General features: G+C 33.7%; 1 long non-coding RNA gene across 2 annotated transcripts; it reads left to right on the forward strand.

Annotated features, from left to right (window-relative positions):
* The first annotated feature begins 8,818 nt into the window (after nt 1-8,818).
* LOC149543173 (uncharacterized) lies at nt 8,819-20,120 on the forward strand. 2 transcript variants are annotated; one of them, XR_016355213.1, is made up of 3 exons: nt 8,819-9,025; nt 19,586-19,706; nt 19,786-20,120. It is a non-coding gene; the product is annotated as an uncharacterized LOC149543173 (long non-coding RNA). The 2 variants fall into 2 exon arrangements; XR_016355214.1 differs by having other exon boundaries at nt 8,819-9,014.
* Nucleotides 20,121-23,000: the final 2,880 nt, after the last annotated feature.

The following is a 23,000-nucleotide window of genomic DNA, read 5'->3' on the forward strand; positions in this document are numbered from 1 at the left end:
GACCAAGGTGTCATCGACATAGTCCTCCATCATCTTATGTATTATATCATGGAAGATTGTTGTAATTTCCCTTTGATACATGGCACCAACATTTTTCAGACCAAATGGCATCACATTCCAATAGAAGGTACCCCATGCACAAGTGAAAATAGTTTTCTCTTGGTCTTCTAGTGCTATTTTAATTTGATTATAACTAGAAAAACCATCCATGAGTGAGAAAATTTCATATCCTGCTATCATATCCACTATCATATCAATATTGGGGAGTGGAAAATCATCTTTTGGACATGCTAAGTTTAGATCTCAAAAATCTATACAAACTCAGATAGACTTATCATGTTTGGAGACTAGAAAAATGTTTGAGATCCATCCAACATAATTAATTGCACAAATGACAACAGCTTTTAAAAGCTTTTCTAGTTCAACTTTAACAAGTAATGCCACATGAGGATGCATTTTCCCAAGCTTCTGTTTGACTAGTTTTACTCCTAGTGCAATAGATAAATGATGCATTATGAGGTTAAGATCTAAGCCTAACATATCTAAGTAGGTCCATGCAAAATTAATCTTTTTTTCTTGAAAGAAGGCAATACATTTCTCTTTTTCTTCTATAAATAAAGACTATGCAATGTGTATCATATGAGGATGTTTCACTATTCCCAACTAGATTGGTTGTGTTGAGTCTATCAACACTAATGATCTCTCCTGAAAATGACTTGGAAACACATCAAATGTCTCATTCTTAGGTGCCTCAAAGAGGTTTTCACCTTTGGATATGTCTTTTGTTTTTACTATTTTGGGTTTCGATACTACCACAATGTGGTTTTCATGATCAGATCTTCTATTTCTTTTTCTTTTAATTGTGTGACTGAGATATTTGATATTAGCTTCATTCATATTGATACTCTATTCACTGGTGGAGGATGTTATTGGTTCAATAATGTTTAAATAATAGGCAAGAGCATAGTCATTCCAGAATATAGGGACTTCACTAGATGTATTAGAATTCTAGTTTATGAGCTCAAGATAAGTGATTGAGAGAGATGTGGCAGGTTCGATGAAATTCATGGTATAGTCATCAAATGCTTGGACAAGTAATTCAAGACCTAAAATGATTTCATCAAAAGGTGTATTCGAATGCCTTCGATATCTAACAACATTAATTAAAGACTCGTTGACATGAGGACGATGAGATTCATCGAACTGAACCCTAGATTGTTCACCCATTTCAAGTTGATTTTCATATATATGAACTTGATCTACATCCTTCTCTGAATTTTCCTTTGAGAGATAATCAAATTCATACTCTCGAGAATTTGTGCTACATGGAGTCAGACTATAGAATTCCCCAACAGTGATGGGAATCCATTCTCCACTTTCATTATCATCTTGATTTTTAAAAAGTCATTCAACAACTATAGTATGATTGGACTCTCCTTGTTCTTGTTGAATACAGGGAGTATCAGTAGTGTTTTCAGAAGAATCACTATCAACATCCATAGTACTAACATGTAGTATGAAGCCATCTGGTTTTGCAAAGAACTTAGAAAGATCTAAAGGAATTGGATAAGGAAAAGTATCCTCATCATCAGAGTTGTCCTCATGATTATTTGACTCAGTTTGTGAATCATGTTCAGATGAACTTTCAGATTGTGGTATGAATTTCTTAATCCCTAGATGAAAGGGAATCTTTATGAAACCTAAGCCTATTGTATCTCAAGACCTTCTAGATATTTCTTTGATAGGATCAATCAAGCCTTTGTTATTACATCCAATTGGACCATTTCCTTTGTAACCAAAGTGTTTCATGAGCTTAAGACTTGGATAATACTTTTCAGAAGTAATCTCACAAGGTTGTTCTATAAGATCAGTTGTAACTAGAATTTCAACTTTCTATAACCATGCAATGGTGGCTCTATTTTCATCTTCCTTTTCCAGAGGTATAGTAGCCTTGACAAAGTAACCATTGAATTTAATCTGAGGTGATAACACAAAATATCTCTTTGCTTTAGATGGTCTCCCATAATGATGGGGAGACTCAGGAAGAGATGTCAAAGATAGAATAGGTTCAATATGATACTTGCCCATTCCAATTTCTATCAACCTGAGTGACTTCTCCATTTCTTTTAGCTTATTGACATGATCTGTAGATTCTCAAATAGCAAGTACAAAGCTTTTAGCAAATTTTAGCACATTACAAGTGTAACTAGTATTAGTAAGTATAGTATCTTCAGAGCCTTGGAATGGAAACTTGACGCATTGATGGTACGTTGAGGGCATAGCTTGCATTTCATGTATCCATTAGTCTCCCTTACAAGATATTGTATGCTAATGGAATGTCAAGGACTTTACAAGTAACATCTCTTTATACTAGACCAACTCGAAGTGGCAACACAACAAGACCTAGGGATTTACGCTTGACTTCATCATATGCCTTGATGGTTATTTTGTGACAAGGATCAATAGAATATTTAGAATAACCCAATTTTTTGAGAAAAGTAGCAGAATGGATGTTTAGACCGGCTCCATTGTCAATGAGCACGCGGAAAACATGTTTTTGATGTATCATAACTTCAATGTGCAATAGTTGGTTATGAGGATGACTCAATGAATTATTGTCCTCTTCAAAAAAGGACAAATAGTGAGGTGAGGTTAAATGACCCACCATAGATTGAAACTTGTCAAGATCAAGATCTTGAGGTACGTTTGCCTCATTGAGGGCTTTATCAAGAATTTGCCTATGAGCAGGCAAGATTTTAAGTAATTCAAAAATTATTATTTGAATGTTCATTCATTGCAATTGGTCAACGATACTATAGTTGGTAACTATGGAAGATGTTGCAATTTTTGTACCTTTTCCTAATGGACCAACAAAAAAGCCTTGTCTTTATGTTGATCTATCTCAGGAGGAGAAGGCTTAGGGCCTTTAAGTACTATCTTGGTATGAGAATGTGTAACAACATTGGCACAAGATTATGACTATTCTTTATCAGTTGTAAGAGATGTAACACCTCTTAAGACAAATGACATTTTCGATTTCATATTGTCATGTTTTCCTTTAATCATGATAACATCACAATGTTCAAAGTCCAAGGGTTCAATCATTTTGATCACGTTATCGGCATTGGTGTATGTATAATTGACCTTGTTATTGGTTTTCTGTTTAGATTTTTCTCCTTTTTCATAATGCAAAAATGGCTCCTTAAAAGCTTTGTGGTATAAATTTTTATTATGTCCACCCACAATAATTTCACCATCATCAATTATGTCCTAAACTTTATGATGTAGGTTGATACAATTGCTTGTTTTGTGACCCTTTTTCTTATGGTATTCACAAAATGCATTCTCATTCCACCATGTGGGTCGTGGCTATGGATCATAAGGAAGAGTTTTATCAAATGGAGTAATGATATGATTTTGAAGCAAGGTTTTATAGACCAGATCTAGAGGTTCACCAAGAGAAGATGAGTTCTTTGTTTTATTCCCAAATGTCTTGTTATCAGGAGTAGACTTGTCAACAATTTTAGATGCATTGATATTGTCTGTGAGATTGGAAGTTGTTTTGGAAGGTTTGGGAGTAATATTTTCAACTACTTCATCATGTACTACCTCTCGATTCTTGTTAACATACTTAGATTTATCCTTACTAGAGGTAGATCCTTGGCTAATGTCTTTTTGAAGGGTTATTTTGCCCTTTTTGACCATAAACTCCTCTATATGGATAACTTGTGTAATCACATCTTTAAAAGTGTATGGACTTTAAAGTTATTTTCTATACCCAAAATCAGGAAAAAGATTATCCATGAAGATATCAAGTTTTTCTATTTCAAGATTTTTTCATGAATATTTGGTATACAACTCTCACCACCTTTAAAGAAACATGACAAAACATTCTCCAATATTTTGTTTAAGGTTACACAAATCATGTATGTTGACTAGATGTTGTATATTGTGTGAGTATTGTTGAATAAACATATTAGCAATCTCATCAAATATTTTAATACTAGTAGGTAACCTTGAAAACCATTCCATGGCTCGACCACCTAGACTTTGTGGAAACAAATGCATAAGGTACGTTTGGTTGTGCATGAATTCCATAGACAAAGCTAAGAATTCTCTCAAATGATCTTGGGGATCAGATGTTCCTAAGTATTTGTCATATTTGGGTAACTCAACTCCTCTTGGAAAAGGAGGCATATTCAAATCTTTGTCGAAAGGAAATTGACAAACCGTGTCTAAAGTGTATGTTTTTGTTGGTTTATCCTTGTCATGCATCATTTGGTTCAATTTCTCTTGCATGACTTGTAGTTATTTTTGTAACTTGGATGTTTTAGTTTCTTCTTCTTATGTGACAATTGTTTCAACTTTGAAATGTTGAGGTAGTTTTTCTCCTTCTTGAGTGAGTTTGAGAAAAAAAAAAAAATTCTCATCGTGGAGCAAGATCTCCATCATTTTTTGAAAGTCTTTATCCTTATGACACTTCTCTATGTCTTCTAGGGGTATCTCTTTAGTATCCCCATATTCATTGGTATAGTTGTAAGGTTCTTTTAGCCATTCAATTCTTTGGTAGTCTTGTTCATATTGTCTCCTACTCTGGTCTCCTATTTCTTGATCTTGATCAACCATTTTAGGAGTGTAGAAGGTTTTAGTATGTGTTGGCTGTCTAGGTGTTTGGAACACAAATTTAGCTGTTTCTTTCAAAGATGTAAGTGTTCTATCAATTTCAGGATGTTCTTGATATAATGGATTCCTAGTTTGCTACAAGTTTATGGAAATAATTCTTCGAGCACTAGGTGGACCAACAGGTGAAAGAGATCATGAGGATCCTTCATTGAATCTAGACTGTACATAAACTTGGGAGCTACCTCTGCCACAATTCCTACCTCTATCTCTACCACATCATGGTCTATAGGGAGTAAAAAGTTTCCACTCCTTGTGGCAATAGTCATAGACAATGACTTAAAACAAAGTTTGAACAAGGATCACACTAGAATGTTGTCTCAAGGTGAGTAAGAGTGTTGTATATCTAGGTATGAATAATCTAAGAAATAGCTAGAAAAACCAAAAGTTTTGACTATCATGATGCAAGGTATAATGAACACAAGAGAACAAAATAGGACAACCAAGTAAGGAGACTAGTTCATGTACGAATCACAAGCAATTAACTAAACAAGAAATCAAAGTTTGACATTGTTGTAGATAGAGGAATGACTAAATGTTTTTAGACATAGATCAGATTTGGATCAAGTTTTGACAAGGGAGCTCATAATAGCTCACTATTTTTGGACAAATTTGGATAAACTCGCGTGAGGAAATGACTTCTAGGCAAGGAAATATAGACAACCAAGTGAGAAAACACCTCTAGTGAAGAAATTTTAACAGTTTTAGGACCAAAGCTCACATGAAGATTCATATAGAGCCACACAAGGAAGTACAATGAACTAGGCGAGAATTCAAAACAACAATTTTACAAGTGTTTTCTTGTGTGAAAATGTGGACAGAGTCATGCGAGGAAAGGTCAAACTAAGAACAAAGATAGGTTTTGCCTCAAAATTTTAGTGTTTTGGTAAACTTTCATGTGAGGATTCTTAGTGTTTCGTGCAAGGAAATACAAAGAACCATGCGAGGAAATAGAAATTGGTAGTGGTAAAGGTGTTTTCTCGCATGAAATTTTGTAGAACTACAGGTGAGAAAAGGACAAAACTGACAAGTTTGGACTATACTAGAAGATATTTTTGATGATTTTGGTATTTTCTGAACAGAGGATTGACAATATTTGTAAGTGTCAGGTAGATATGGACATCCTTTTCAAATTTTGGACATCATGTTGGTTTGTAAGTAAATAATTATTGTTTAGACAAGGGATGCAAGCAGTAGTTGTAAAAATCCCACTGAGGACACAACAACTCAGAAGGATGGAGGAGTTTTGACCTTTTGTTGTTTGGATGATTTGGATAGTTTGTAGACTCGAGAAAGACAATCTTTTATCCCTATAACTAGAAATGGTAGAGGCAACAAAATCTTTGTCTCACAACTTATGTGCATGCATTCACCTCACATAGCCATATCACCCCACTAGAAGGCACCCATGTTTTCAATGTATTCCAATGACTCAAGCATATACGCTCTATGAGCACCCTTGTGGCAGAGGTCAAGGGTGTATACCACCTTCTAGTATCTAGGTACATGCCTTGGTGAGTATATACAGGAGAGATTCTTCCCCCTCCTTGCACAAAGATTATGCCCTCTTTCGGAGGTGAACCAAGTAGAAACTATCTAAAAAGTTTTTTTTGGCTTCCGTTTACATTAATCCCTAGTGTTTTCATGAACAAAGTTGAGGGTAGCAACCCACACTAGCATCTATAAGTGCACACACTTGACTAGCAAGCCTGGGGGTGGCACTGCTCAGTGCAATAGATAGAGCCTCTTCTTGATATGTGATATCAGAATGAAGAAAAAGAGGAAATTAACATGGCTTTGGTGCATTTTTCTCTATAAAGCTTCTTTATTAGGGTGAGTTGGAATCACTAGTGAAAGGTGTGTACTCACTTGGGTCAATTCTGGAGGTTGGATAACTCTGGCAAGCCATTTAAAGGTTGACTCAGACTATAGCTCAAATTCAAGGGTCAAAGTTTCTGATTTTCCCAAAGGGAAAAGAGCATACTCCTCTACCTCGTCACCTTACCCAAACACACAGAACATGTTCATAACCGAGTTAATTTATCAATCCCAACGTATCTTTTACAAAGATTTTGATTTTCCTAAAAGGAAGTCATTATCTCTTCATAAAAAGATTTTCTTGGGAGAACCGCTAACTTTCTTGCCTTCTTTGGGTACCATCTTCCAAAGGCATCTAGGTTTATGATTTACTCTTGGGCATCACTTCCAAGTAGTAAAGAGCATACTCCCCTATTCCTTTGTTTAGAGCCCTATGAAGTTCACAAGCCCTATTAAACTATGCATGTAAGAAAACACTAAAATAGACACATTGTTTGAGTAGGTTTGAATATATTCTTTGACAAGTGAATCTTTGATAAGTAAGAGATAATTTCCATAGCAAGTCAAATTGTGATATTGCTATCAGGATTTAAGTGTGTGATGTTGAGTCAAACTCATTGACTCATTCTCCTACTTATCAATTGATGAGCTTAAGGGGCTTTCTAATGAATGGTTCATAAGAAAAAACACTTTGTAAAGGTTTTGCAAATGGGGTTGCAAGCTTTGGGTTTAACAATGGAGAAAACTTTGTAGTTAAGCATGCTCAGGCTGGAGTAGTACTGGGATGGGTGACCTCCTCAGAAGTCTCAGTGCTTCACCCCTGTGAGCATCACCTAGATCCAATGAGTGCTAAGTGTTCCATTTATTATTATGGGGGATGGATTCATGTTGAATCACTACTCATGAAACTTGGGTCAATGAGTTTGACTCAAAATCACATATTTAAATCCTGATAGCAATATCACAATTTGACTTACTGTGGAAATTATCTCCTACTCATCAATTGATGAGCTTAAGGGGCTTTCTAATGAATGGTTCACAAGGCACAACACTTGGTGAAGGTTTTGAAAATTGGGTTGCAAGCTTTGGGTTTAAAATGGAGGAAAATCAATAGTTAAGTGCGCTCAAGCTAGAGTAGTACTAGGATGGGTAACCTCTTGGGAAGTCCTGGTGCTTCACCCCTGTGAGCATCACCTAGATCCAATGAGTGCTAAGTGTTCCATTCATTCTCATGAGAGATGGATTCATGTTGAATCACTACTCATGAAACTTGGTTCAATGGGTTTGACTCAAAATCACACAGTTAAATCCTAATAGCAATATCACGAGTGAATCTTTGACTAAACATCTTGCAATCAAACTGTTAGTACTATTTGTATGTTCATGATAAGGTATCTTTGACAAACAATCTTCACACCACTATTAGATTGTTTCAAAAATAAGAAATAAAACAAAAATGCTTTAGAAACAAGTGTTAGATCAATCAACATTATGGAAAATAGACTTTAAAAATTGCAATTTGCCTTTATTGGTGCTAAGTTTTGCACAAGCTTTTGTAGAGTCCCTCGCGAGGAAATACTATGTACCACATGAGAAATTGCTTTCTACGTGCAAGAATACACTTTTTCGCATGAGAAAGTACAGAGCTATAAGCAAAGAATTAGTTTCTTTGTGTGAGAATTGATCATATTGCATGAGAATTCGCTAAATTTTACGGACAAAAATGTTAGAATGCCAAAAAATGGTTAAAAGTTGAGGCTAGAAAATTGATTTTTTTTGCTCCATGGTAGGCACCAAAAATGTGAGTTCTAATTATGGGCCGCTAAATCCACACACACTTCAACATGATCATTACATGCTAGAAACATTCCAAAATGAACATGAGATTGTCTATTCAGTATAACCCAACAAAGTGATTTGTTGCCTTCTAACTAGACAAGGTTTTGCTATTCACTCTTAGAATTGAGAAATCAACAACTAGACCAACTAGTATGAAGGATTTGAATGCAATGTGAATGCAATCTAATCTATATTTTTGATGTTTTTCAAATGCAAAGATATTAGGGCCTATTTGGTTGCTGGAATACAACTAGAATAGGAATAGGAAATTAGAATATAATTTGTATTCTTTGTTTGGTGCATGGAATAGGAATGGAGAATATGATTTCGTATTCCTATTTTGGCCCCAAAATGAGCTTTTGTCCATTCCAAAAAATACTTGTAACTAGAATGGGCCATTTCCATTCCCAATTCAATTAATCCAAAATTTATAATTAGTTAGGTCTAGCATGGAAAACCCCCGCTAATAAAAAATCTCCTACATTTTACCCCTTTGTTGATGAAAAACTCGCACTCAGCGACTCCAGCTCAAAAATTTTTCCTACATAAACTCTCGCTCGGTGACTACCACTTGGTGTAAGAAGCTTGAAGTTCATCTTTAGAAGATTGGTCTGTAAAAGATTTCATTCATTTCCTATTCCTACTCTAGCTCTTCGGCTTGTTGACTCATCTGAGAGGTATGTCAAAGGTAGGGTTTTATACAAATTGATTTTTTGCTTCCTTTCAATTTATAATTACCTGTGCCAACCAGGGTGGGAATTTATGTTGGCATTTTTTGGAATGTTTGATGCATTGACACATCACGTTAAATTAGCATTCTTTCCAATATTGAGTGGTTTAAAGCTTCCTCTTTTCCCTACATTCCTCTTTTCCATTATTTGCACTAACCTCGAGCAAAGTATCGAAAAGGCTTTCTCATGAGTGTTATATTTATAGAGGAAGCCATGGATTTTAGCTGATATATTCCCTATTTATGACCATTATTTAGATAGCAAGGGAATAGAAACTTAGAGGGAACTGGTTGCTATCTATTTTCCATTGTCATCTCTCCATGGTTAGGACTCAATAGAATTAGAGGTATTCCAGTGGTGCCACTCTCCCCATTGGATCCTCCTGCGATATTTTCTTTAGAATTAGTAGTCCTTCCACTAGAAATTGACACCATGCCATGCTGTAGGCATGAGAATCTATCTTAGTCTTTGTATCTATTGCCTTTCACTCTCTTAGGAACATCACTTCTGTACATGTTTCTCCTTCATGGCTGGTTTTGACTCTTCACATTCTAGAGATTCTTTGGTGGAAATTGCTCTATATTCTCTCTTATCCAAACCATCCAGTTCATCTATTTCCATTTCATCTATTTTAGTGATGAAGGTATTCGTTTGAGTTTCCTCTATTTTAATGGTTAAATTTCATTTTTACCAACAATAACAACTCTTTCTTTAGCATATATTACTTCTTTAAATTTCTCATATGTAAAAAATTCAATTGCAACTTTCAGAATTAGTGCTATTTCCCAATTTCTCACCTTTCATTTCAAGAGCTCCATTTTACTTCTTGGTGAGGTGAATTCTTAGAAATTTTATGCCAAAGCTTTGCACCACAGTTACAAATATTCATTGCAACTCCCACTTCATTGTGACTCTCTACCAAATATAAAATACCTGATTTGTTTCCTTTTGCAATAATTAGAGATCCTTTTGTTACCTTCCATTTGTTAAATTCCAACCTGACACTACAACCTTGAGAAAATAACTGCCCAATTGAAACTGAATTATTTTTGAGGGACATACTTCAACACCCTGTAGCAACCAACTATTTTATTGGCTAGTTTTAATAAAACATGTCCTTTACCAACAATATTAATAATTTTATCATCTACAGGAAATACCTTACCAAAATTATCACTTTGAAAGGTTTTGAAAAACTCCCTATGTGGGGTAATATGAATTGATGCTCTTGTGTTGAGCACCCAAAAATTAGCTACTACTTATGTTGTAATCAAAATAAGAGCATTGCAGTATGCAATATCTACTCCTTGCAATATCTGCTCCTTGGTTACAACCAAGCTATGATAACAATTGTAAGTTATAAACAAGCAGATGAAAAACTAATGAACATATTGAAGGTAACAATAAAAGAAGACAAAACACAATAATTATAATGGTTCAACAAATTCTCCTACATCCACTTTGAAGATAGAGAAAACACTTATTAATATTTAACCAATACAATTATCTAGGGCATGTACACAACCATTTATAGAAGCATTTACAACTAACAAATGAAAAGATGGGAGAAGGTGAAAGGTTGTGACTGTTGGGCTTCACATACCCAACAACTTTTTACAGATCAATTGTAATACTAATTTCTTCATTTATCTACAATCAATATTTTTTTGCCTCAATTAATTGGTTCTAACTGTCCTTCTACATAGTTTTATCATTGTGTATTTGTGTGGCTAGCACACCATAGTGGGTATTATTATAAACTGAAATGAATGAATTTATAACCTTAGGATATAGAGTTTTGTAGGAGATCCATTGTCTTTGCATCTTCTTACATTCACAAAATCCTTTCGATTCCTTGACATCATGAGAGATATATGAAAATGCTTATTAAATAAAAGTACAAATATTTTGTTCAGGCATAGTAGTGAATGATTTGATTAATCCTTAAGGGCTCAAAATGTTTAAGAAATCACCTCAGTTCTCAGTAAAAGTTTAAGATCTTCTTGACTAACTTCATATCTAAAAGGGTGAATGGATATCTCTCTTGGGTCAATGGCCTACATACATGTAACTTCAGTTTCAAAAATAAAGCACACTATATTAGCATACTTCTCAAATAATTGCCTTGGAATTTTTTTTAATCTCTGCTTCATTTCTTTTTGAAATCCTTTAAACAGTACAAATGGATCACTTGTGATATTACCTCTGCATTGCATGTTATAGTGTTCAATAATCAATTCCATGGTGGGTGCATCACCTATCCAATCATGTGGGTGCATGTTTGGAAACTTGTGAATGACATGAAAGAACATGTGTAGAATTAAAGATCCAACAATTTAAGGTTGATTCTTATCATGTTTAATCCTTCTTAGATTCTCAAACAACTGCTCTCTCAGCATCACACAAATGTCAAAATGTTCCTTCTCAACAACCATCTATAAATTGTTTGCAGTTTCCCCGGCAGATACTATTATGTATATTGTTGTAGTGCATCTTGTAGGCTAAAGTTTATTAATTATCCTAATATTTTGTTGTCTTATATCAGATAGTTCCATTTCTCTATTGTCCCATTTGGTTCTTGTGTTGGTTTCAACCTCCTTGTTGACCATCTTGGTCACAATTGGGATTTTGCCTCCATTATGTAATCCTATGACTAGATGTATCAACTCCTTGTTAATCATTATAGATTTGTCACTAATCCAAAAGAATTTTTCATGTATTATTCTTAGGACTATCTTGATCCACTCAGGCTCATTGAATTCCTCACTTGATACAGAGATTCCACAAAATAACAGTTCCTTTTCAATACAAGCTTGACCCTTCCATAATTTGCATTTGAACTATCTCTTTAGGATGCTTTGTCTTGGTTAACTTATTGAGGATGGTGATAATTACTTCATGCAAGAAACTTCAAGTTCTATGTGCATATTTCTTACAATCATTAGTGTACGAGACATACACTCTTATCATCATCATCTTGTTTAGTCATGTACAGGAAATATTTAAACCTCATCCTAAAAACATAGAGATGTTAATGGTCTATGCTATAGACATGACATAAATAATGAAAATATAGGAGAATGTGGACAAATGAAGGCCCTAAAATAAAGGCTTGGTCAGATTGATTGCATAAAATTTCTGTTTGTAATCTCAGAATGGTATTCAACTAATTTGTGATTTGTGGCTCACAAATTTTCTATCCTTTTTGTGTTGTTGTCATTTTCAGCATTTGGGAAACAACTTGAGATGGAGGTCAAATATTATCTCATTCCTAAGTATATTGTTGTTTCCATGTTCTTGTTTGTTGTTCAAATGCATAAACTCTAGACAAGCCGGTGATATATTTTCAAATGGTTAAGGTTGGTGATATATTTCCAAATGGTTATGTTAAATAAACTTTTCTAAGTTTGTAGATATGAATTGTTGTGGAAAGAACAAATGAATGAACATTAGAACCAACAAAAAAATTGAGTGTAATTAGGAAAGAGATGTTTTCTTGGTGCAAATCTGGTTGGTAACTTTACAAAATGCTATCATTCATTGCATTTTTGACATTTTATGATCGGATTTCTTCTACAATTGTATTGCATTTTGATTTGGCTTTTGCCACTTTTTTAATTCAATAACTACTTGTAGATGCATTCTAGGACATTGATGGAGTGGACTTCTATTCTTGCATAAAGATTACTTGGGTACTCCAAGTCTTTCTTACTCTTGAAATCATATGTGAACTCCTTTATTGAATGATTGATAACATGACAAATCTCACAAAACATAAGGCAATTACCTTTGTTTTTCTCCTTGAGTTCGCATTGAGCACATCATATTCCATCAAATTTTTTATTGATATCTTTGTTTGCATTTCAATTTTTCATTATTTAGAGAATTTCCCTTTAGAGTGCTTGTATCATCCTCAATTCATTGTAATGATATTCACAATGTAATGATGTTTGAACAATTAAAACATTTGGAAGCCAACATTTTTTAGCAGCTAATAACACAATCTCAAAACATTCCAAACTACACAAACATATCTAAATGGCACAGAACACAACAACAATGCATCTATGTGTCTACATACCTTTATACAACATTTCAGTGGTTTTAAGTAATTTGTGTTTATATATTTTTTATATATCTCTTAACAATAATATGATTAATGTCGCCTAATAGATCGATGTGTTTCCATTGTAGGTCATTCAATGGATCTTATTGATGATATAGAAGTCCAAGGACATATAGTTAGGAAGATCAAGGTCATGTGCATACTTGTTGATTTGTTTGCCAGTCTTGCAGTAGTAATAGTAGCATCTTCCCAAGAGGCTAGAAGAGATAGGCATAAGCGAAGAAGAGCTACATGTCCTTTTTATAAGTGCATCATCCATTCTAGTAACACAAATTGCCATGACCAAATATGCATGAGTAGAGTAGCCTTCTTTCACCTGGCCAAAATTCTAAGACAAAAAGGGAGCATTGTAGATACGACAAACATATCATTGGAAGAACCACTAGTGATGTTCCTCCACACCTTTGGCCACAATCTAAGGAATTGAAAGATCAGCCATAACTTTGGTCACTCAGGAGAGATAGTGAATCGACACTTCCACAAGGTCTTAAAAGCTATAATAGCACTTCATAACAATTATGTTTTACCCCTTGTTGCAACCATTCCTCCAAAGATTATTGGGAAGGACTTTTTTGATCCATATTTCAAGGTAACTATGCTATTGGCGTGTATTTCATTACTAGAGACTACATATAATAATTTGTATTTGATACTAATATTGATTATTATAGGATTATATTGGTGCACTTGATGGAACTCATATGCTGGTTACCATTGATGTGGACATGCAAGCAAAATATCGCGATAGAAAGGGTAATTTGTCATAGAATGTTTTGGGTCTATGTTCGTTTGACCACAAGTTTCGATACCTTCTTCCTGGTTGGGAAGGGTCTGCTGTAGATAATCAAGTGCTTGCTTCAACTCTCTCTAGAGCAGAACCACTTGTGGTTCCCCCTAGTATATTAATTCATATTTAATATGATTATATTTAGATTAAACTAAACCAAAACTTTAATGCTTTATTTTGAGTATAACTTTAATTCTATTTGCGTAGGAAAATTCTATTTAGTTGATGTCGGGTACCCAAATGTACCAAGATTTCTTGCTCCTTATCAGTGTACACGTTACCACCTAAAAGAGTTTTGCAGAGCAAACCCAATCAGCAGTCCCCAAGAGTTATTTAACCACTGACACTCCTCTCTTAGGAATGTGATAGAGAAGACATTTGGTATTTTCAAGCAACGTTTTCCTATCCTGAAGCATGCAATATCCTATAGTATATCTACCCAAAAAAAGATTGTTTTGGCATTTGGCATACTACACAACTTCATTATGATGGAGGATGGTCTTCCATTCGAAGTGGAAATTGAAGAGGATGATGATCGTGTTGGGATAAATGTGCCAATTCTTGAGACTTATGGGATGAATCAATGAGATAGAGATGATTGGGGGATATTTAGAGATGATATGGCCTAGAGGATGTGGGAAGATTACAACTCTTGAATTTAGTTGTACCACAAAATATGAATATTTATTTGCACTTTGTATTTTCAAGGATCATTTGACACTTCACTATTCCAAACTGTCTGAGATAGAAATGCATGATGAAGAATATATAGCTAAGAAAGTAATGCCATTAACTATATTAATTTTGATTGTTCCTACTGCTAAACATACTTCTATGCTCTATCCCACTTTATTAGTTTTCTGCACTGCTAATGTTAATACATGACAATAGATGCTACATATCTATATCTGTATATGTTGTTGATTGTTTTCTAGTTGGCTCTCTTTACTACTGCTGATTTACTCATAATTTTATGCAATCCTTCTTATAACAATAAAAAATGATTTCACCAATACACAATGCATGTTAGAAACATATCATGTTGGTTCAAAGCTATTCAAGGTGTACGAATTAGATAGTTAATCTTTAATTATAAAGGTGGAGTCATATTGAGAGTGTTAATCATCATGTGGTTTCAACATTAATGTGAGCATGCACCTTTTTTTTTAATTGTATGATAGGTTTAGTAGATGGTACTAGAAAGAAATGAATATGTAGTAGAAATAAAAATAAAACTAGAAATTATTTATCACTACTGCCTAAGTTAAATTTGGATAAGGATTTTTAAGTTGGATGGTACAAAGCTTAAATGCCATCTTATGTTTACGATGGGACTACCACCTAGCTGTTATCAAATAAATGGGATATTGCAATCTTCTGGTAAACACAATTGTTTGGATATTTCAACGGACGATAGATGAAATGAGAAATTTATGTAGTATGAAAAATAATGAGGTCTTCTCATGAATGCACTAATGTACATGTTGCTGTGAATATTGTTAGTGCCTGCTGTTATCATCCATCATGTCATGTTAGAGTTCTCTGTGTCCTTGACATGTTTGTCATAGTCTTCTTTCTGTTTGTTTACCTATTTTGCAGTCTGGTTTATTAAGTCCACATTCCATCTGTGAAGGTCCAACCTGAGCCCTGAAGTCCTATCTTTACAATTCATACAGGTTCTTTTATCTTGATCCATCAGGGCTGATTGTCTGATCTTCAATAACATCCTAATTACGATTGACTGAGTTTATGACATGCTGATGGTTTTTTTCAAGTTTTCTAGCTACCAATTGAAAGCTGAAAATGTCATTTACCAATCTCTTTACAAGCATGGATGAGGAGGTACGTGTGAGTACAGTTGCTACTTTGGCAAAAAATGCGAAAGTGGTGTGGTCAAAAGAGATGGAACGTAAGTTGATGGATTTTCTCCTTGAGAAAATTCAGTTAGGAAGAAAAGGTGAAGGGGGCTTCAAAAAAGAAGCATGGACTTCAAAAAAGAAGCATGGACTGCAATACAAAGGAAGTTCAATGAAGAAATGAAAATGAATCTCAGAAAGGATAACTTTAAGAATAAGTACAAAACATGGAAACAAGGTTATAGAATGATGAAAGGGTTATGAAACATGAGCGATTTCACATGGAACGAGAGTACTTAATGTGTGGATGTAGATGATAGTGTATGGGAAGAGTTGCTGAAGGTAATGTTCTCTAAACAATATCTTTATCTAAGTAAAGTATATCTTAATCAATTGAAATGAAAGTCCTCTAACTTCTAATTTTTTCATCCTTCAGAGGAAAGATTTAAAAAATGCTAGAGTCTACAAGAGGCAACCCTTTACCTATTTCAATGACTTAGTAGTCATTTTTGGCAATGACATAGCTGACGAAAATAGAGCAACAACAGGTCCAGAGGCTGAAGATGGACATTTCTTTAAAGAGGATGCTGATCTTGATGATGATGTAGGCTTTAATACACACATGGAAGATACTCCTAAATTTGATGAAGAAATCCATCATTCAAACAATTCCAATGCATCTATTAGACAAGATCCATCTCCACCATCAACAAGAAGGAAAAAGAGGAGGAAGCCAAGCATGGCTTCTTCTTTGGAGGTTATATGCAAAAGGATTCAAAATATAGATTGGGGCATGACTAAAGCTCATTACGTCAATGTTGATAAGAGGGAAGTCAAGCATGATATATCAAGTGCATTTACTGCCCTCAAGGCCATGCTTGGAGTTAGTAGGGAGACGTTGATTGTTGCATATGAATTTTTTAGTTTAGAACCTACAAAAGCCTGGGCGTTCATAGAGATGACTGCAGAGGAGAGGGAAGAATATGTTAGATATAAGTTTGGCAGAGTTTTATGAACTTATAATCCTCTTTTAGACTATATATGAACTTACAATATTTTTCAAGCAATGGACAACCTGTTCATGTTTGTCACACTTGGTTGGATTTAAAGCATTCTCAGCTCTGTTGGTTTAATTTGTTCTTGAAATGGATGAACAATACATGTTTTTTTACATTCATTTTGTTCAACACAATGATTTATAGTTCTAATGAATTTTTTGGATTACTTGCAATAGCTATTTGTAGTTCAATATATGATCAATTTGGATCATTCTTGATCAACACTCCTCATTCTCAGAACTTTCCCATTCCATCTTTTTCGAATACTCTCTTGTCATGCTTTTTTAGTCACCACCATGAAAAAATTATTCTTCTCACACATATAAAATTAATGGGACAAAAATTGTTTACTTTCATTCACTTTTGGCCTTTCACATTTGATTGTATAAATCTGTACAAATAACATGATTCTTTAGTTTCTTTTAGTTTCATCTGAAGAATTTTAACCATTTGTTTTAGTGGGGACTTGATAAAATACTCTATACCTTCTAATCAACCTGCTAATGGTTTACATTTCATGGAATGTTATTGTATATTCACTAACCTGGACAACCAATCTATGCAGCGTAATCTTTGTTCTCCTTTCTTTACCCTGGCTAAGGTGTGACATTTGAATAACATCTCTATTTTCTATTTTTGCCATTTTTCATAATTGACTTGGTATCAAATAGAAGTTAACTATTGTTTTAAGCACTCATACCAAGGATATTTCAAAATGCCTATTTATCTTTATGTTGGGCTTAAGTAGAAATTGTATAACTTAACTTCGAAACTATAGCTGTATCTTAATGTAGTTTCCTATTGTTGTAAATAATTGGAATAAGTCCCAAGGGGGATGTTAAGTTCTCTACATGTGTGTCACTAGCAATCTAGATTTGTTGACCACACTGTACCATATACATGAAATTTTTCATCTTATTTTTTAGTACACAATGACCAGTGAAAAGAATATAACAATATGGGATTCCTATTCTAATAGTCTTTGCGGTCCTTTGATAAATGGAGCATCTTTGAATTTTGTGAAAACCATTCCTACATCAAGGCAATTGGGGTTGGTCTTCGATTCAAATTGGAAAGACTGGAATTTTTTTACCTTGCACATCAAATATGGTCTGACCTGCCATATCTTAGGATTGATGGGATAAAACAAAAAGATTGACAATTCTTCCTTTATCAATTTGGCAACCACCATTGGGTATAAATCTCTTATATTGTTTGTGATGGCACTGACTCCATGTTACTTTGTAAAGTCAAAATAGGCGCAGGTTCATTTTAACTTTTCTATATATGACAAGTGGAATTCAGCATTTGCTTCCACATAATTTGTTGATAGAAGTTTTTAATTGTTTTTCTCAATGCAGGTGTCTGTAGCAAGGGGTCCCCCTAACCAGGCAGTAAGTAGCTATAGTAAAACATTGTGGCAAGTAGAATTTCACAGTAAGAGCTATAACCATGGTCTTGAACTCCCAAACATACCTTTTGCATTATATGAAATCCAACATCTGATCCCAGAGCATAAGATAGTTTCATATTCTCTTTTTATCAATCAAAGTCCAATCAAATCGCTCTTCTTTATGGGCATATTCTTGGCCTACATTCTAAAGTTTTCATAATTTTTTCTGCCCATTAATTTTGACCAAAATGGTAAATATCTCACTTTAATTTTCAAGATTTACATGATTCTTTTTTTGTGTTTCTTATCAATATCTATCATATGATCTTCAACAGTATAACTCGAAATTATATTACCATGGTATCTTTTTATTTATTTGCATATCAGCAATGAAATACGGGCCTTTCAATGCTTGTCAGTTAAATTTGGAGCTAAATTTGGCCAAAAAGAGACGTCATAGATATAATATTTTGAATTTTTGCAGACTCTTTCATTGGAACTGCATAAAGTTTTGGAGGGTTTATGTCCACAATTGCTTGAACCACTCTGCCTAGGAGCATTTAAATCTATCTCTATTTATATTTGGCAAGAATAGGAAATTCCAAGATATTGAAAAAGATGTTTTCAGCGCACATGCTCTTCCATAGGATCAACATTTACATTTGGCAAACTGAAACTTGTTTTAACTTTACTAACCAATAGGTTTGTGGAAAGGTGCCCTTGAGAAAATGATAAACTATACATGGTAAGCCTCACATGAGCTTTATTAGCATGAGAGATTTCATTATTCCTTTTCGACAAAGTGGCTGCTATGGGTATTCTCTTGTTGTTTGTTGAGCGAAAAATAATTGTTAGTTCAACAATCACAAACTTTCTAGCTTCCTGTTTTTCCAGCTTCGAAGGTTTTTCTTGTAAAACATAGACACATTTTCATTGAGCAATAATATCATAAATCACATTTTCCTGCATTGATACATTTAGAAACCATTTAATATTAGAAAGACGTCATTCACGTTTTAGATCAGTGGATAAATGGTTTACTATGAAATTTTTCTTTAATGGCCGACATTTGCTTGTTGCATTTGGATTGTCGTTTATAATATTTGCCTATTGTCTTCTCAATTGTTCAAACATTTTATTTTTGCATATGAACAAACAATTATAATTAGTTATTTTCTGTTGCATGCTTTTGACATGTTTTTTAGAGTTATGTTTACATTGATCAATAGGAATATTTTGTTTATAATTAGTTCGTTATTTATTTTCTCTCATTAGATTTGTTCATTATTTGTATAAGGTTGATGGCCTCGCATACTTTGCCATTATGTGACTGTGGCACTGGCTCTATAGTAACGAGGATGTCACGCACAGATTGTAACCCTGGGCATAAATTTTGTTGTTGTCCAAATAGTCGAAAGGTTGTTGCTATTTTTTTGAATGTTTATTTTTTATGTAGTATGTTATTGTGGAGAGGACTTATGTAGTTTTGGAATGCAGGGGGATAATGGTTGGATGACCCATCTACGTCAACTGCGTCTAACTATATAGATGATGTAAGGAATGGTTGCAAATTGTGCAACGTTCGAGATATTGCTGCTAAGGAGATTGCTTCTATGGAAAAAGTTGAAATCATGTTTCAACGATGTATTATTTGTGTTCTAATTGCTATAATCGTAGTATTGGTTATTGGTGGTTTTAGACCAAATGCGTAAATGTGGTTCAAAGACAGATAATGGAGATGTAATTGGACATGTAAACTGTATTATGACTATGTATACTTGATGGTGGACAAATTAAAGAATGATATATCCATTTTGTTGTTTCCAACTTAATTATGATTATGGGTTCTATTTTATTTATGATTTTGTATATAAAGGACCAATATATGAGTGATGTTATCTATTTATTAGTTCTTGCCCAGGCATGACACTATAGCATTCATGTGAATGCTCATTTATTTTTTCTTCTAACCAATCAAATAAATGAACTTTTACAAATATCTGTGCATCTATAATATTTTCTAGTTTTTATATTTTAAATTAATTTTTAAAGAATTTTCGTGTCCAAATCCAACCATCTCAAGTTTTGTTGGTTTACTTTTTTAATTTAAAAATTAAAATGGTAATGTGTATTACAAACAAAATATTACAAATCATTAATAAATGCAAACATTATTGCATTCGGCGCGTCCTTCTTTTTAAAAAGTTGAAATAATTGAAATTCCTCATTAACTTCAACGAGTCAACCAAAAATTAATATACATTATTTGAATAAATTAATCAAAACAATATTAAACTAAAACAAATAAAATTAATAAGGAAAAAAAAATATAAACTTAACCTCATTCCAATTCTGATTTTGTACAACCAAACAAGGGATTCACATATTCTCAAACAAATTCCAGGTGAACCAAATGAGATTGGAATACATATTTTCCATTCCCATTCCTCATTCCTATACCCATTCTCATTTTCAATTCTAATACTCAATTCCTATACCTGCAACCAAATGGGCCCTTAGATTAATCTAAAATAGAATTGAAACTAATCTAAGAACAACTAAAAATAGAACTAGATGAATGCATTTTAAGCTAAATGATGAACATATGAAAGCAAAAGCAAATTTGACTGCAAGACAATTGAGTAATCAAATTAGCATTAATTCGATACTATTCATGTGCATCCTCCAAAATGAGAGGTTGAAGGTTTCTTATATAGAATCTTGGAATTGGATCAATGGTCAAAGATCGAATTGAGTGTATGTTCCTAATTTGAAGATAAGTTTGAGTCCTCAATTTTTGATGGAGTTGAATAAGAGGAAATAAGAGATAACAATGATCCATTCAAATATGTGCTCATAATTAGAATTTCTAATTAATTAATTAATTAATTAGTTTTAACAATTATGAGCACATATTTGAATTAATCAATATTATTAATTCCCTTTTTCATGTGAGATGAAATAGGAAAGGATATTGATCCATTCAAACACGATGTCATAATTGGATATTCTAATTAAATAATTAATTAATTTCAATAAGTATGACACATATTTAATTAAATCAAAGTATTTCAATTCCTTCTTTATGTGTATTAGCTAAAGGGGTTGATTCAATTTAATTAAAGTACCTAGGACTTATAATTCAATTAATTCAATTAATAGGTTTAATTTAGCAAATTCAATTAATATTTATGAATTAAGTAAAACAAGTGATTAATACAGGTTAATGATTTTATGCATTTGACACTTAAGTTGAGTAGAGATTATCAAAATCAGAATTGCCTGGTACAATAGGACTTAAAGCAAGATTGATAAATTGAAATTCGTCCAAAATACCAATGTGCCAATTTAGGAGAATTACAGATAGTGCAACTCAGCATGAGGGGGGAGGGGGGTGTTTGGATTTGTTGACTCCTACAACATTCGTGCAACAGGCCAGTACATCATCTCCTCTCATTCACAAATCAAGGCCAGCAAGGTCAAACGAATGTCTGCTAAAGTGGGCATGACTATTGCCGATAATGTCAAGGAAAAAGTTGAAACAATCCATTGTTTCCTATGTCATTGTCAACGGGCTAAGAAAAGCAGCCCAATGAATGAAGTCTCTTTATTTCATCTCTGATCCCAGTCTTTTAAATCAATTCCCACAATGGGTCGATGCTTTAGCCTTCGACTACGGTCAATGAGTGGAAAGAGATGAGCTAATATCTTATGGATTTGTACTTCCCTCTTCTTGGCATAACATAACACTTTTAGTAGAACATAAAAGGCCACTTCATAATTATCATCACTCCAACTTCATTAATTTGTGCTAGTCAACCAGAGACACTGCTCTTGCCTTCGAGAATTTTCATTTCATGAATTAATTTCTATGTCATTATTTACACTTATGGAGTTAAAAAGGGACAAAGAAAGAATCCACACTCCAAGCTCCTTTGATATGAAACACTTGATTCGGCAAATGTGTCGGAATCTACTAGTACACATTTATCATCTTGACATTCTATTCAATTATTTCTCAACTGTGGCACATAGTCATTGTTTGTACAATATCCGGTTTGGGGCTCACACCATGAAGTTATTATGAAAAGATGTTCCCTCTAATATTACTTATCCATAATAGATCTCATGACAAAATATGGTGAACAATTGTTCAACCGGTCAAAAACAATGTTTGCAATCATCACTAAATCAATGTGCTACTACTTCTTAAGTACATCTTGTTAGACTTCCCACAATATTCAATCTTGCCCTTTGTTCAAAATGTTACTCCTTTATTTGAAAGAACTCATCTTAGGCAAGAAATAAAGATTTTATCTTTATTTGTCATCAATTTGTGTTTCCTCTTTTAGCTTCAATCCCTTAAACATTCCCAAGCCCCAACATGCTTTATCAACCTGATGAAGATTAGTTGGGTCCGAAAGTGGGCCTAACTAAAAAAATTTCGAACTCAAACTCTTTAAGTCTCAAATTGATCAAATGAATTCATTTTATTAATCAGATTCATAATCGATCACTAATGCACCATTTAAAAACTCATTTTAATCCTTTTGCAAACTATGATTTTCTGACAAGAAGGCCTATGAGTTGGCTTTAAAAACTGACTGATTTAAACAATTTGACCTTGAAAATAAGCATATTGATTCTTTGTTCCACATTCTTGTACCCTATTAGATTTTGTGTTATGTTGACATCTGGATCAAAAGATATTG

Source organism: Cupressus sempervirens, chromosome 8 (assembly GCF_028749045.1).
Source record: "Cupressus sempervirens isolate cs-2001-9-10 chromosome 8, ASM2874904v1, whole genome shotgun sequence".
NCBI classification, from domain to species: Eukaryota; Viridiplantae; Streptophyta; class Pinopsida; order Cupressales; family Cupressaceae; genus Cupressus; species Cupressus sempervirens.